This window comes from Phodopus roborovskii, unplaced genomic scaffold (genome assembly GCF_943737965.1).
Source record: "Phodopus roborovskii unplaced genomic scaffold, PHOROB, whole genome shotgun sequence".
NCBI classification, from domain to species: domain Eukaryota; kingdom Metazoa; phylum Chordata; class Mammalia; order Rodentia; family Cricetidae; genus Phodopus; species Phodopus roborovskii.
In genome coordinates this window covers 25,171,067-25,186,087 of record NW_026126571.1, presented here as the reverse complement: position 1 = coordinate 25,186,087, position 15,021 = coordinate 25,171,067, and positions in this window count along the sequence as shown.

The window sequence follows — 15,021 nt, the reverse complement described above, 5'->3', positions numbered from 1 at the left end:
GCCTGCTCAAGTTACTGATTTTTCTTTCCTCTTCAAATTCGAATAGTCCTAGGAGTATTTAATGAACTCACATAGGTTTCGGAAAGGACCTCTTAGAAATGGAGTACACACAAAAAAGGGGAGTTGAAAATGTCAAATAGTTTCTTACTCCTGTAGCTTGAGATGGCTTCTGAGAGTTCTGTGGTTGGAGGAGGGGCACTCCCAAGAAAGGTCTGATAACCCCTCCCTGACAAGTGACCCTTGATAGAGTGGCAGGAAGTCCTGCCTCTTGTCATCTTCTAGGCACATAGTACAGAGCTAGTCTATAGCCGGGGGAGGGTGCTTTTATATCACCTCCTGGTTCTTGGCTTCCGGCACACCACTCTGGCCTAAAGTTGTGTCCCAGCTCTGTAAGTCAGGGCTAATCTCACCATGGGCCTCCAGGTAAGGTGGGACAGTGGGTGTATAGGTCAACGCTCCTCCTCCTCTTTTATAACTCATAGGGTCCAAACAATGCTACTTGTATGCACATGGGTGTGGGGCTATCTTAGTTAGGGTTTCTCTTACCATGAGCATAGCAACTCTTATAAAGGAAAACCTTGAATCGGGTCTGGCTTACAGTTCAGGGGTTTAGTCCATTATTGTCATGGTGGGAAGCAAGACAGCACACAGGCAGATATGGTGCTAGAGAAGGAACATAGAAATCTACATCCAGATCCACAGGTAGTGGGCAGAGAGACAGTGACACTGGGTGTGGCTTGAGCATTGAAACCTCAAAGCCCACCCCCTGTGACACACTTCCTTCAACAAGGTCACTCCTACTCCAACAAGGCTCCACCTCCTAATACTGCCACTTCCTATGAGCTCAAGGGGGCCATTTTCATTCAAACCACCACAGAGGCCATCCCCTGGGATATGGGAAACTACACTGGAACCTTGAAACAAGGGGCCACAACCCAGTATAGATAGAACTTCACTCCTAACCCTTGCAGCATTCATCAGCTGTCAGTAACTTCTCAGGTACTGAGAGCCCCGTTGGTCCTTTCCTCATCTGTCAAAGCTAGGATGCTGAGAGTCTTGATCTTGTGCGGAGAACCACACCGCTGTGAGTTCATGAGTGCAATAGCTAGATCACTCCAGGAAACAGCATTTCACAGCCAGCAACTCCTCCTCATCTCCCAGCTCCTATTTTCTTTCTGCCTCATATTCAGCTTTTTTTCCGGGATGTTCCCAGAATTGTGGTGGCGAAGAATTAATATAAATCTCCCATCTGTGTGTCTAAACATTCACCAGTCACTTAGTGTCAAGCACCCTGTCCAGTTATGAATGAGCCTTTGCATTGACTTCTCTGGTGCATGCAGCCTTACATATGATTTTTCAGTAGATATACATAAATAATTTACAATTCCCATTTTATAAATAATACATGTTCAGACTAAAAGAATTTTAAATATGTAATTGGAAAGAGAAATGTAGGGGAAAACCCCCTACAATTCCATCATCAAGTAATGACCTTCACCTCACTTATCTTACTAGCCAGATGAGATACTGATATTTCACGCACAAAACTGGGCACGTCAGATGCTTTCAGGTGGCTACCTCTGTAAGAGGGGAGAGTGGGTGCAGTGATGTAGGGTGGAAACTCAGGACAACCGCATCCTGGCTGTGCCCGGGACTTGGACTACCTCTGTAGATGTTCAATGAATGGGTACAACGCCCACACATGCATTTACACAGGCCCAGGCAGAAGAGAGGCATGAAAGGAGCTAGCTCAGCAAAGGGACACTAGCCAGCATGTCTGGAATCTACCTAGGAGGGCGCTTTGCAGCAAAGATCCCAGGAATGGAGCCCCTGTGCTGCTTTGTGTAAGAGCTCCCTCCAGCCACCCTTTTCTGAAGGAACGGGGACTCATGTCTGTCTGTCTATGTTCCTGTGGCATGATTAGTGCATTTATCACAGTATAAAGTCATTTGAAACTGATATGTGGAACCTTAAATGTCTGCAGATTTCTCTAGGGTAGGATAATATTTCACTTATCTTTCTATCCTTGGAGGTGCTCCCTGCAGTGAGCCAGGACAGATGCCTGATCTGTGGGTGACACACTTTATTATCAATTCACACAAAGCTGTGCTGACTCGGGATGCTGGCCTTTGGGAAAATACATATGTGGGCTTCCTTTTACAGACGTGTGTTGGGGGAAGCTGTGGGCACAGACTATAGAGGGAGATGCTGTTTTGATGAGCTGGAGATTTTTTTTAACCTATTTAGCACAATACACTAAGACCACCTTTGTTTATGCTGTTACTCAGCATTTTTGAAAACCTACAGGGAGTTAATACTTCTTGGAAGTTTGCCCTGGAAAGTTTCCCCAAGGTAAAGGGAAATGACTGTTAGACAGGGTTGGGTGGGCCAGTGGGGTAGACCATGAAATTGCCATGATAAATCCACATTATAAAAAGTTCTTCACTTCATTTTCTGTTTGCCTTTCTGAGAAAAGGCAGGTTTCAAATTCTTTATGTAGCCCAGGCTAGCCTCAAACTTGACAGCAGGCCTCCTACCTCAGCCTCAAGTACTGTTGTTTTTTTATTTAATTAAAAAATGCACCAAGATCATTATATATTCAACTCTGATCTTTTATTATTTTAAGTTTCTTTTTTTAATATTAAGAACAAATTATGCTGGGCGATGGTAGCGGACACCTTTAATCCCAAAGGCAGAGACAGGCAGATCTCTATGAGTTCGAGGTCAGTCTGGTCTACAAAGCAAAGGAAAAAATAAAAAGAACCTATTATATAAAACCCTTTAGTTAAAACAAACAACGTTTGTTATGGATGTTTTGCCTGTATGTTTGTGTACCATGTGTGCACCTGTGATACCCACAGAGGCCAGAAGGGGATGCTAGCGTCTATGTGGGTACTCAGAATGAACCCAGGTTGTCTGGAAGGGCAGCCAGTGCTCTTAATCACTAAGCCACCTCTCCAGCTCTCCCCCATTCAGTTTTATAGGTTTCAGTTTGGCAGTTTGATTTGTTATATTTGTTGGGGTGTGTGAGCAGTCTTTTCCTCGCTTGCTTCAAATGTACAATGGTATAGACAAATCCAAGGGTGTTAATAAGTGAAAACAGCTTATAATTTAACAACAACAGCGAAGGAGTCAAGGGTGAGATCATAGTGTCAAATGTGGGCCATGTAGAAAAGAGGCCTTTGCAAACAGAAAACAAATAAAAGGCATAAGGAAAGTCTGGTGTGTCTGTGCGTCAGGCAACAAGGAGTTTGGTTTGAGACATGAAGGCTCATATTCTATTTTCAGTGTTCCATGTCCTGTTCAGGGCATGCAGCATCCAAGGTAGGCATTAATACACACACACACACACACACACACACACACACACACACACACAAGACCAAAACAACAAACAAAAACAAAACAAAACAAAACGAAAAAATGAAAAACATCCAGCTCATCTGAGGAAGTAAGCCAAGCTTACTAGAAGGTGTCTGTGGGATGAGTTGATGGGATCACTCCAGAATTGGGGTATCCTCACACAGATCTTTAACCTTAATATCCTAATAATATTCTAGATTACATGTCAATCATTAAATATAATTACTTTTAAAAAATAAAAACATATTAAATTTGAGGCATTATGGACTTTTTTCCTAACTGACAAATTTTCATTGAAGACAGTTAGCTACTAATCAGAATGCTTTATATACATGTAGGAAACTTTGTCAACTTTGATTTTCCCAGTAGTAGTGCTAGAGTTCAGTCTTGGATCCCCAAATGACACTTAGCATGCACTGTCTCCAATGCTGAGCGTGTTGTTAAGGGCACACTCCATCACCAAAGCTGAACACTTACTAAGTGTGCACTCCGTCACCACAGCCGAGCTGCTGGATTTTGGTTTCATAGAAAGCAAGTCCTATCATGATTTTACCCTCTGGTACTCTCAATAAAATAGGCTTTAAGACTCATTGTGTTTGTACCTTGATCTGGTCCTCCTGCCTCCTCTTTGGAATTCCAACATAGACTGAAGACCAGCAGCTCTCCAGGAATTCTTTAGACTAGGAATGATGTCCAGCCTTGTGGACGGGACAGCTATGGAATTCTCAGTCTTTCCAGTGGGGAACAACCATTTTTGGACTATGCAGATGGCATTCTGTGAGCCAATATAATAAATCTTTCAATGTATATTCACTCTATTTGCTCTGCTCCTTTAGAGAACCCCGACTAATACAACACCCTTGGTGCCACCAGGAAATAAAAGAATCGAAAGACAACAGCTTGGATTAGAAGCTCTGTGAGAGGGTCCTGTTGTCTCCATGAGTCACTCTTCTGACCAGGATGTGATGGGTCAGTGTGCACTTCTCTCTTTAAAAGGAGGAGCTTATACAGAGTGGTAGGGCTTCCCCAGCATTGGACCGGCCCAGACTCCCTGAACATGGGTCTCAATTGGAAGGCCTGAGCAGTCTACAGGACCTATGACAGTGGAACCAGGGTGTATCCTTAGTGCACGAAAGGACTTTGGGAGCCCATTCCCCATGGAGAGATACTCCCTTAGCCTAGAGACAGGAGAGAAGGCTTAGTCCCTACTCCAAAAGACTTGACAGATTTTGATGATTCCTTCTGGAAGGACATCACCCTCCCTGTGGAGTGGGCGGAGAATGGGATGGAAGTGGGGGGTATCAGGGAGGATGGGAGGGAGAGGGAACTGGGATCGATATGTAAAGTCAGAAAAAAATAATAATAATTAAAAAGAATCAAAAAAGAAAAGAATTTAATAAATAAATAAATAAATAAATAAATGGAGGCATTTGTATAGGAGTGGTAAGGGTTCCCCAGATTGGAGCTAGCACCTTACCATTCGGCCTACAAAAGCAGGTTTCATCCAGTGAAAGAAAGCACAGCACCTTATTGGGAAAGCTGTGGAGAGACTCTAGTCCATGGGTAGGGGTCAAAGGAGTCTACTTTGGAAGCATACTCAGTCATCTCAGGAAGAGACACAGAGTTGCCCAATTTGTTTACATAGAAAACTACAGCTAGGAGCAGAAGCCATAGCTCAGTAGTTACAGTATTTACTCCTCTACCTGACTCTGGCTCTGAGGGGTTTTATGCCCTCTTTGGTGACAATGTAAATAGCCACATGAACCCCCCCCCCACAAACTTAGATTCTCACACATAGACATATAAATAAATTAATAAATCTTTGGAAAAATCCAAAAATCAAGTACCAAACAAACAAGCAACCGTACAGCTTAAAGAATACCTCTCCTGCCACATGAGAATGAAAAGCATTGATATTGTCTGAAACTCTCGAAGCCTCTTGGTGTATGCTGCGATTGGTTGTATGGGCCTGAGCTTCTGGAGGAAGTGTGTGTGTGTGTGTGTGTGTGTGTGTGTGTGTACATGTTTTGGGTGCACACACATGCATGTGTTTGTGTGTAGAGGCAGAGGATAGCCACAGACACTATCTATATACACTCACTATTATTTATGCTAACTTCTTTCACTGGCTCACAGCTTGCCCAGTAGATTAGACTATCTGGTCAGTGATCTCCATCTCTGCCTTTCCTTCCTTCCTTCCTTCCTTCCTTCCTTCCTTCCTTCCTTCCTTCCTTCCTTCCTTCTTTCCTTCCTTCCTTCCTTTTATTTTGCATCCAGTCAGTTTTCCCTCCCTGCTCTCCTCCCAGCCCCTCCCCCGCCCCACTCCCTTTGTCCCCCCTCCCCATCCACTCCTTCTCCATCTCTGTTCAGGACAGGGCAGGCTTCCCACAGATATTAACAAAACATGGCATACCCAGTTATAGTAAGACTAAACACCTACCTCCCCATGTATTAAGGTTGGGTAATGCAGCCCAGAATGAAGAACAGGGTTCCAAGAGCCAGCACAACAGTCAGACAGCCCCTGCTCCCACTGTTAGGGGTCCCACATTGGGACCAAGCTACACACTGTAACATATATGCAGAGTTCCTAGGCCAGACCCACGCAGGCTCTCTGGTTGTTGGTTCAGCCCTTATGAGCCCAGGTTAGTTGATTCTATGAGTTTTCTTGTGGTGTCCTTGACCCCTCTGGTCCTACAATCCTTTCTCTCCTTCTTCTTCGGGATTCCTTAAGTTCAGTCTAATGTTTGGCTGTGGGTCTCTGCTTCCATTAGTTGACGAATGAAGCTTCTTTGATAACAGCTGGGCTAAGCATCAGTCTATGAGTTTAGCAGAATATTGTTAGGCATCATTACACTGACTTTTTTTTTCCTCAACTCGTTTTTGATTCTATGCTAAGTCTCTTCATCATTCAGCCTGTAGGTCCTGGTACTCCAGGTAGTTTCAGGGGTGGGCTTGGGTTTTAGGGTGGACCAGTCATTAGTTTTCCACTCCCTCAGTCTCTAGGCCATCTTTACCCTAGCATATCCTGTACGCAGGCAGACTATAGGTTGAAGGTTATGTGGCTGGGTTGGCTTATTACTCCCTCTAATTGAACTCTTGCCTGGTCACAGGGGATGGCTAGTTCAGGCTATGTATCTGCTATTATTAGGTCAACACTTAATAAAAGGGACCCCATGAAACTGAAAAGTTTCTGTAAGGTAAAGGACACTGTCAACAAGACAAAACAGCAGCCTGACAGAGGGCTGATCTCCAAAATATACAATGAACTCAAGAAACTATACATCAGCAAACCAAGCAATACAATTTAAAAGTGGGCACAGATTTAAACAGAATTCTCAACAGAAGAAAGTCAACTGCCGAGAAACACTTAAATGTTCAACGTCCTTAGCCTTCAGGGAAATGCTGTCTGGGTTTTTAAGCATGCATCTTGGGGACTGCTTGCAAGGTAAGGCCTGTATTGCCTGAACCAGCCCCATGCAGGAGTAGAGAGGACCAATCTATATTGAGAAGGTAACTCTGAAATTCCAGGTCCCTCCAAAAGGTTGTAACTGAGGCCTTTATTTTTTCCTCAAATAACTGGGTTTATACTTCAGTAGGAAGCTTTAGTTTGGGTTAGACTTCTTTCAGTAACTCATGAATAAGTGTAACTAATTTGAAAAAAAAAAATGACATTTGTTAGATTTCCGTGTCATTGCATCAGACCCAGGGAAGAAGGGTTGGGAGAGTTTCTTACAGATCTAAAGCTTCATGAATTTTATTTATGTGTTTATTTTTTTTATTTATTGTGAAACAAGGTTTCACTTCATCATCCTGTCTAGCCTAGCACTCACACTGTCTGGCCTCAGCCTTCTTGAGTGCTGGAATTATAGGCATGTGCTACCACATTCAACGACACTACCCTTGGTGACCTTTTGACTTTTCTAGAACAGTGCTCTGATCTGACTCAGTACAGCCAGAGGAGAAAGGACACCCAACAAAGCTGCTGGGTTTTTTGGTATGGCTTGGGAGTTTATTTATATTTTGAGAACTTGAGGATTAATTCAAAAATCTGTCACGTATGGAGTGGTTTAGAATTTTGGCGAATCTGAGAAAGAATTAAAATGCTGCTGAACTTTAGAGGGAACTAAATAAAGAGCTTGCAGCAGGAAGCTTGTGCAGAATAAGGATGGACATTTTCCTCCTCGGGGGTGCCAGGCATGAAAAGTGCCAAGTCGCAATCTCTTTTCTCTGTATGCAGTTTCCCCCAAATGTTTGTCTATCAGAGTTGTCAAAAGTAAACACGACTGCAAAACATATGTCTTGTTTACCTGTTTATCTTCAGGCTGGACATGCTTTTCTTAGCCCTCCCCTTCTGACCCTACACAGTGGCTTCTCTGGGAGGGAGACTTCAGTTAGGGTACAGGGCTTGTTGGTACCAGGGCGAATGACAGCTTTAGTTCCTTGCCTGTTTAATAATTTCTTTAATTCTTGACCCACCAAATAAAACACTTAGAAGTATTTATCTGAAGATTTGAATTTTATCCCCCACTACACACACACACACACACACACACACACACACACACACACACACACTTTTCAGACAGGGTCTCCTATATCCCAGACTAGCCTCAGATTCCCTATGTGGCTAAGGATGACCTGAACTCCTGATCTTCCGCTTTCTACCTCTTGAGTCTTGAGCACTGGGGTTACAAGTGTGCATATAAACCATACCTGGTTTATACAGTTCTGAGGACCAAACCCAGGGCTTTATGCATGCTAGTCAGGCAATCTACATCCTGGACTACAACCACTACTCCTCAGCTCATCTTTCCTAACGTTAATATAGGAAACTGAAGTTTTGTTGCAGTAGGTGTCAAAATGATAGCCAGAAACTTCATATGTGCTGTACATATGCACATAGTTTTTATTTTCTTTTTGTTTTTCCTTTTCAAAACAGCATTTCTCTATGTAGCCCGGGCTGCCCTGGAATTTGCTCTGTAGACCACTCTGACCTCTATCTAAGAGGTCAGCTTGCCTCTGTCTCCCTAGTGCTGGAACTGAAGATGTGCACCATTGTGCCTGGCTCCTCACATAATTTTCACATTCTCTCTACATTGAATTATGCATGCATATGGTACTTATATGCATAGATATATAGACTGGATAGAGGAGTCCTAGCTTGTTTTCTACTGTGGTGAACACCATGGCCAAGAGCAACTTGGGGAAGTGTATTAAAGTTCTCTAGAGGAACAGAATTGAAACAATGAATGAATATATATTACCAACCAAGTAAATGTCACACAGGCTAGCCTATGGCTCAATCTAATGGAATCTTTTTCTCGGCTGATGTTGCTCCTTCTTCTCAGTTAGCTCTATTGTGTAAAGTTTACCAAAACAACACAAAATAAAACTAATACTCACAGAAGGGTGAGTGAATTTATGGGGAAGAATTTTCTGTATAGTGTAGTGATGCCTCACTTTGCTCCATGAGGCTTAACTTGCTCCCCCCACCCTTTAATGTGCACAGATCAAGAAGAACCTATCAAACATCAGAAATCACTAGAGTAGCAGTGGATAATAGTTACTTAAAACTGCCAGCAGTTCTTCTGCTCCCTCAGAGACCAAAGTCAATGACATTTTAGGGCAGATTAATCCTTTAACACCAAACACAGCTCTGCAGTAGGCCTTCTGCTTATGCAAGGATGGACGCAGGGCACTATTTTGAAGGAAGCAGAAAAGTTTAGTGCAACCAGGGGCCAAATTCTTCTGCTTGAAATGAATGTCACCAGTAAACTGTGAGAGATGTCTTTGGCTGGGTGAGATAGGATTTAGCTTGGGTTTTTATTGCTGTGAAGAGACACCATGACTACATCAGCTCTTATAAAGAAAACATTTAATTGGGGTGGCTCACTTACGTTCAGGGGTTTAGTCCATTATCATCATGATGGGAAGCATGGCAGCATGCAGGCAGATGTGGTGCTGAAGCTGACAGTGCTTATGTCTTGCAAGCAAAAGGGAGTCAACTGACTGTCACACTGAGGGAAGCTTGAGCATATGAGACCTCAAAGCCTGCCCCCATAGTAATACACTTCCTCCAACAAGGCCACACCTCCTATTAATGCCAGTCCCTTTGGGGGCCATTTTCTTTCAAACCACCGCAAGGATATTTATTATTTTGGTTGGTATGCTTTAGTGGTTTGGTTTTTGTATGCTTGGGGATTGGGGTAGCATCATCTGGGATCCAATGGGCTTCATTAGCCAATTCCTTATGGCCCAGTTACCTGGAACATTTGTTCTTTTGGGGCTAGCTCTACTTGATGCCCGCCCTTTCCTCAGAGGACATCTCATCTTCCTGGCATCTCCCAAATCCTTGGTCTCTATGTAAACTTAGGATTCACCTACATAGCTTCATGCACAGCTCTCTCAGGAGCTCCATGCAGGGAATCCAGCCCTGCTACACATAGCCTTGGCCTTTTTCTTGAATCATGGTATGAGCTTCAATGACTTCCTACACTCTGCATTCTGTAAAACTTTCATCATGAGCTGGAGAGATGGCTCAGTTAGTGAAGGGCTGCCACATAAGCTCAAGGACCTGCATTTTGGTTTCCAGTACCCACATAAAAACTGGGTTGTCCTAGTTAGGGTTATTATTGCTGCGATGAAACATCACAACCAAAGCAACTTGGGAAGGATTTATTTGGCTTACACTTTCACATTGTTGTTCATTATTGCAGGATGTCAGGACAGGAACTCAAACAGGGCAGGAAGCTGGAGGCAGGAACTGACCCAGTGGCCATAGAGGAATATTGCTTACTATGTTGCCTAGCCTTCTTTCTTACAGAGTCCAGAATCACCAGTTCAGGAGTGACCCCCACCTACAGTGGATTGCACCCTCTGCCATCAACCACTACAGAAGAAAATGCCCTATTGTTCTGCCTACAGCCCTAAGAAAGCATTTTCCCAGTCGAGGTTCCCTCCTCTCAGATGACTCATCCAGCACACGAGTGCAGCTGTGCATAGGGTGGTGTGTGGGACAGAGCCAGTGAGATCCTTAGAGCTCTATTTCCAGCCGGCCTACCCAATTGGTGAGATCCAGTTTTAGTGAGAGACCTTGTCCTTGTCCTGAAATGAAGTGTGAAGTGGCAGCGGAAGATACCAGCATTTGCCTCTGGTCTCCATCGTTCCATGAACATACATGCATGCACACTATGTGCGCATACACATGTACATACACATACATGCACAGGCACAGGAATGTACAACCTGCATCACATAGATGATAAGTTGACAGGTTGAGATGTTGACTGGCCTCTACACCCCAGGCTCAGTGGGTTTCAGGCAGCTTCATAACAGAACCTGGTGTGTATGTGTACTTCTCTAGGTGGTCCTGCTTGAACTGGGTGCCTTGGAGTCTCCATCTTCCAAAGCACTATCTTGTGAAAGGCAAATTCTTTAAATATTGTTTTCTATGTTTATACTCCAAAGCCTTTGGTGGGTGAGATCTTGCTCTTAAGCATATTGTCTCAGTGCAAAGCCTCCAGCTTTTCTGGCATTCGCCTCTTTTACAGTTAATGTGCTTCATCTCTATCTAACTTGCCTATAATTTAAAAAATTTTTTCCCTGATTTTTTTCTCACCAAACCACACATTTTCTCATCTTGTATACCATTTTCTCTCCGTCCCGACTATAAATCTGTCTCAAAGCTGTGTGCAGTAACCATGCAACATCGTGAATATTATGATTTTCCTCCCCCAGTTACATCACCATATTATGCGTGAATCCAGCTACATTCAAAGTTTTAGGATATGGAGAGGAAAATAGCAAGATTCTTTGCCGGAATACAAACTGACCTTTTGGAACTTCATGAGCTGGGCCTTCATTATCTTCATTTCCTTAGGCATCTGGCCCATTTTCTCTGTTGATTTAGAGTGCTTCTCCTGTCTGCCTCTCCAAAACTGTCTGCATTTCTGCACAAGCCAGGCCTATGAGCCACACATTAAACTTATTAAAACAATGACCATGTTTTTCATATTATTTTTTATGTTGTTTTATTTTCTCATTCATTGTGACAAAATGTCTGACAGAAGCAACTTAGGAGAGGAGATGTTTATTTTGGGTTCGCAGTTTCATGTCAGGGAAGGCATGGCAGTGGAAACATTAGTGTCCATGATGGGGGACATGGGGAGTGACTTGTTCACATCGTGGTGGACAGGGCACAGGTTGGGCTGTAACCAGGACTCACAGATTCCTTCCTAGTGATCCACTTCTGCTTCCTACCACAGTGGTTCCTTAACCTCCCCAAATGGCACCACTAGCTGGACAAGTATTCAAACACATGATCAGACCCAAACTATAATACCCAATTTATGTATTGAGAAGCTGTAGTAATGGTCATTGGATAAAGGTTTAAAAACAAAAAAAGCAAATAATTGACTTAACAATGTTAATTCAACCCTCTTCCTCTGCTAATGTGCTAACTGTTGCTTGACAACATCTTCTAAGGATGTTATTGAACCTTGCTGCTATGACATGGCTCAGCTTGACAGGTCCATATGCTGCCATCTGCTGTAAGCAATGGGATTTCTCTCTGTCATCAACTTGGGGCACTCACAGAAATGTGTGGGGAAGGGTTCAAGTGCAATAGAATAAAGCCTCACTGTCTATTCAATGATGGGGGATGTCCTTCTGTATATGTGTTTCTCTTATTGATTATGAGTAAAACACTGTTTGACCAATAGAGGCAGGAAATAGGCAGGATTAGGAGACAAGAAGAATTCTGGGAAAAGTAGGCAGAGAAAGCCCACAAAGAGACGCCATGTAGCTGGCCAAGGGAGTAACAGGTCTGAACAATCACATAGATTAATAGTTACAGGTTAATAATTAAGACAGAACTAGACAATAAGAAGCCCTAGCCATCAGCTAACAGTTTTATAACTAATATAGCATCTGTGTGCTTATTTGGGGCTTAAGATTTATTTGGGACCTGGAGGGAAAGAAACTCCTGTTACAATTCAGTCCTGTGGAAAGGGCCAGAACTTCAGTATGTTTGTCCTTAACATTTTGGAGTCTGGTCACAACAGCTTTTTATGGCCACCTGCAAGGGGGGGGGAGCAAACACAAACAAAAACTTCCTGAGTCTCAAAATGAGAACTCTTGATGCATCTAATTGCTTGTATATTTCATTTGCTATTTCCAATTCTAGATGCTCTGCTTTCTACCCCTCAAAAGCAGTGTAGTATTCAATAATGATTTGCTCATCTCAGGCAGCATTTCTTTATTGGTGATATGGGGTAGATACCAACTTGCAGAATACTGTGAGGGTTTAACTTGGTTATGTCAGGCAAGTAAAGCTTTTAAGTCAGTGGATGGCCAACAATAGTGGGTGTGCAGTGATGGTTTTCATTGGGGGTGCCTGCTCTTTGCTCATAGAGCAAGTAATTGTGAAGACTAACCTTTGCTTTAAAATACCCTACATGCATGTCTAGCTCTTTAGAAACCTGTTCCTCTAATTGGAGTCCCTGGGACAGCAGATGTTTCTGATTGACAGGAAATGTTGTTAATACCTTCAGGTGTCTGGGACTTGGGTTTGTTCTGATTGGAGTTATAACAACCATCAAGGCAGCATAAACAAACTACATCCATGTTGAAGGAATTTCTGAAAAGTCAGGCTTCATTAAGACTGCTGCATTAAAGGAACCTTCTCAAGGAGTCTTCAATAAAAATAAATTTAAATGATTTAATCTAGTAAGAGTTGAGGAAACTAATGCAAAGAGACAAATATTTCAGCAAATTGATTATTCTCTCTCTCTCTCTCTCTCTCTCTCTCTCTCTCTCTCTCTCTCTCTCTCTCTGTGTGTGTGTGTGTGTGTGTGTGTGTGTGTAAGTTCTAACTGATAATTGACCTCCTGCATTTGAAGTACTTGGCTGGGAGCAGTAATATCAATATTAAAGTATTTTAGGGCTTCATTTTAATATTCATTAAAAATGAAGAAAAATAAGTGTAGAGTAATGTAGGAAAAATGTGGAGCTTAAACGCTGTACATCTGATAAGCAGGGGCCATGGGTGCAGTCAAATGGGCTAGCCTGACAAGGGGCACTGCTGGAGTCCAGAGCAGGGGCCATTAGTTTTCACAGGCTGTTGTGAAGCTCAGAATTCTCTTCTAGGCTCACAAGGATGCTCACAGAACTTACAGGACTTACCAGACCCCTCACTCAGGTTATGTATGTAGTGAACAGTTGCAGAGGAGAAGAGATTCTTTGGTGAGCTGTCCTGCTTGTGTGGATGGAGCCACCCCTGACCCTGACCCTGCACATTAACCCACAAACTCAGGCTTCACTAAGATAGAACTGGGTGCAATGATGTCTGTTCCTTCAGTCAGTGTTCTATTGCTGTGAAGAGACACCATGACCACAGCAACTCCTATAAAGGAAAACATTTAACTGGGGCTGGCTTACAGTTCAGAGGTTTAGTCCATTGTGAGCATGACCGGAAGCGTGACAGCATGCAGGCAGACATGGTGCTGGAGAAGGAGCTTGCCAGTTCTGTATCTTCAGGCAGAAGGGAGATGAAGGGAGGGAGGAAAGGGGTGAGGGAGAGAGGGGCAGAGAGGAAGAGAGAGAGACTGGGTCTGGCTTGAGCATTTGAAACCCCAAAGTCCACCCCCAATGACACACTTTCTCCAAGGCCACACATCCTAGTCCCTAATAACCAGTCCTTCAAATCTGTGAGCCTATGGGGGCCATTCCTATTCAAATCACCACAGTCAGTGACCTATCTGGGGTGAATTACTATTTGTTCACATCTCTGCAGGAAAAGTCATGCAGTGTAGAGGTCCATCTCTGGCCATGCTAATCTCCTTGATGGACCTCGAATATAATCCAGGACACTTTCCCTCAGGGCTCTTTGCTTTTTTTATTCTGATGTCTGGATTGTTCTTCATCAGAGTTATGCCCTGTACCCACTAAGATCTGGCATGTGAGGCTTTCTCTGACCATTTTATAAGGTGACAACATATACAGTTTTTCTTTTCTGATAAATTCTTCTATAGCCTTTCCTATCAGCTACAAGACAGGACTTTTTCTCACTTATTTGTTGAGTAGCACCTTTTCCAACAGCTGTTGATTTATACAGGCTGGATTTTGTTTTCTTTTATCCCTGTGCTCCTAGTACACAGTAGGGGCCCAACAGAGATTTTTCTACTGAGTAGTAAGTTTAATTTTCCTCATTTTTATACAGCCCTGCAAATCAATCCAATTCACATTTGTATTGAGAGAGGAATTAACAGAAGCCAGATAGTGGCAGAGACAGGACTCGACTCAGATCCCTGGCTCACCTGAGCCCTGGTTCTGTGTGTGGAAGTCTGCCTGATGGGATGTGGTGATGCTTTCTATAGTACACTGCCATGGGCTCCTTGAAAGGTTCCTGGTCCTTGTCTTTGGCTCCTGGCACATAGCTCCTCAAAACCTTGGAATTTCTTGAGCAGCAATGGTTTTAGACCATCTTTGTTCTAATAGGGTAACTTTTGGCAAGTCCCACTTCAGAATGGGACTAGTTACCAGAAAGGCCTTATCTTGATTAGAAACTTAGAACATTTATCTGCGCTCCCAACTTGCAAGGAACAGGGCTAGAGACTGGTTAATTATTTATGGGCATTTTTTAAAAAAGAAATTAAGATT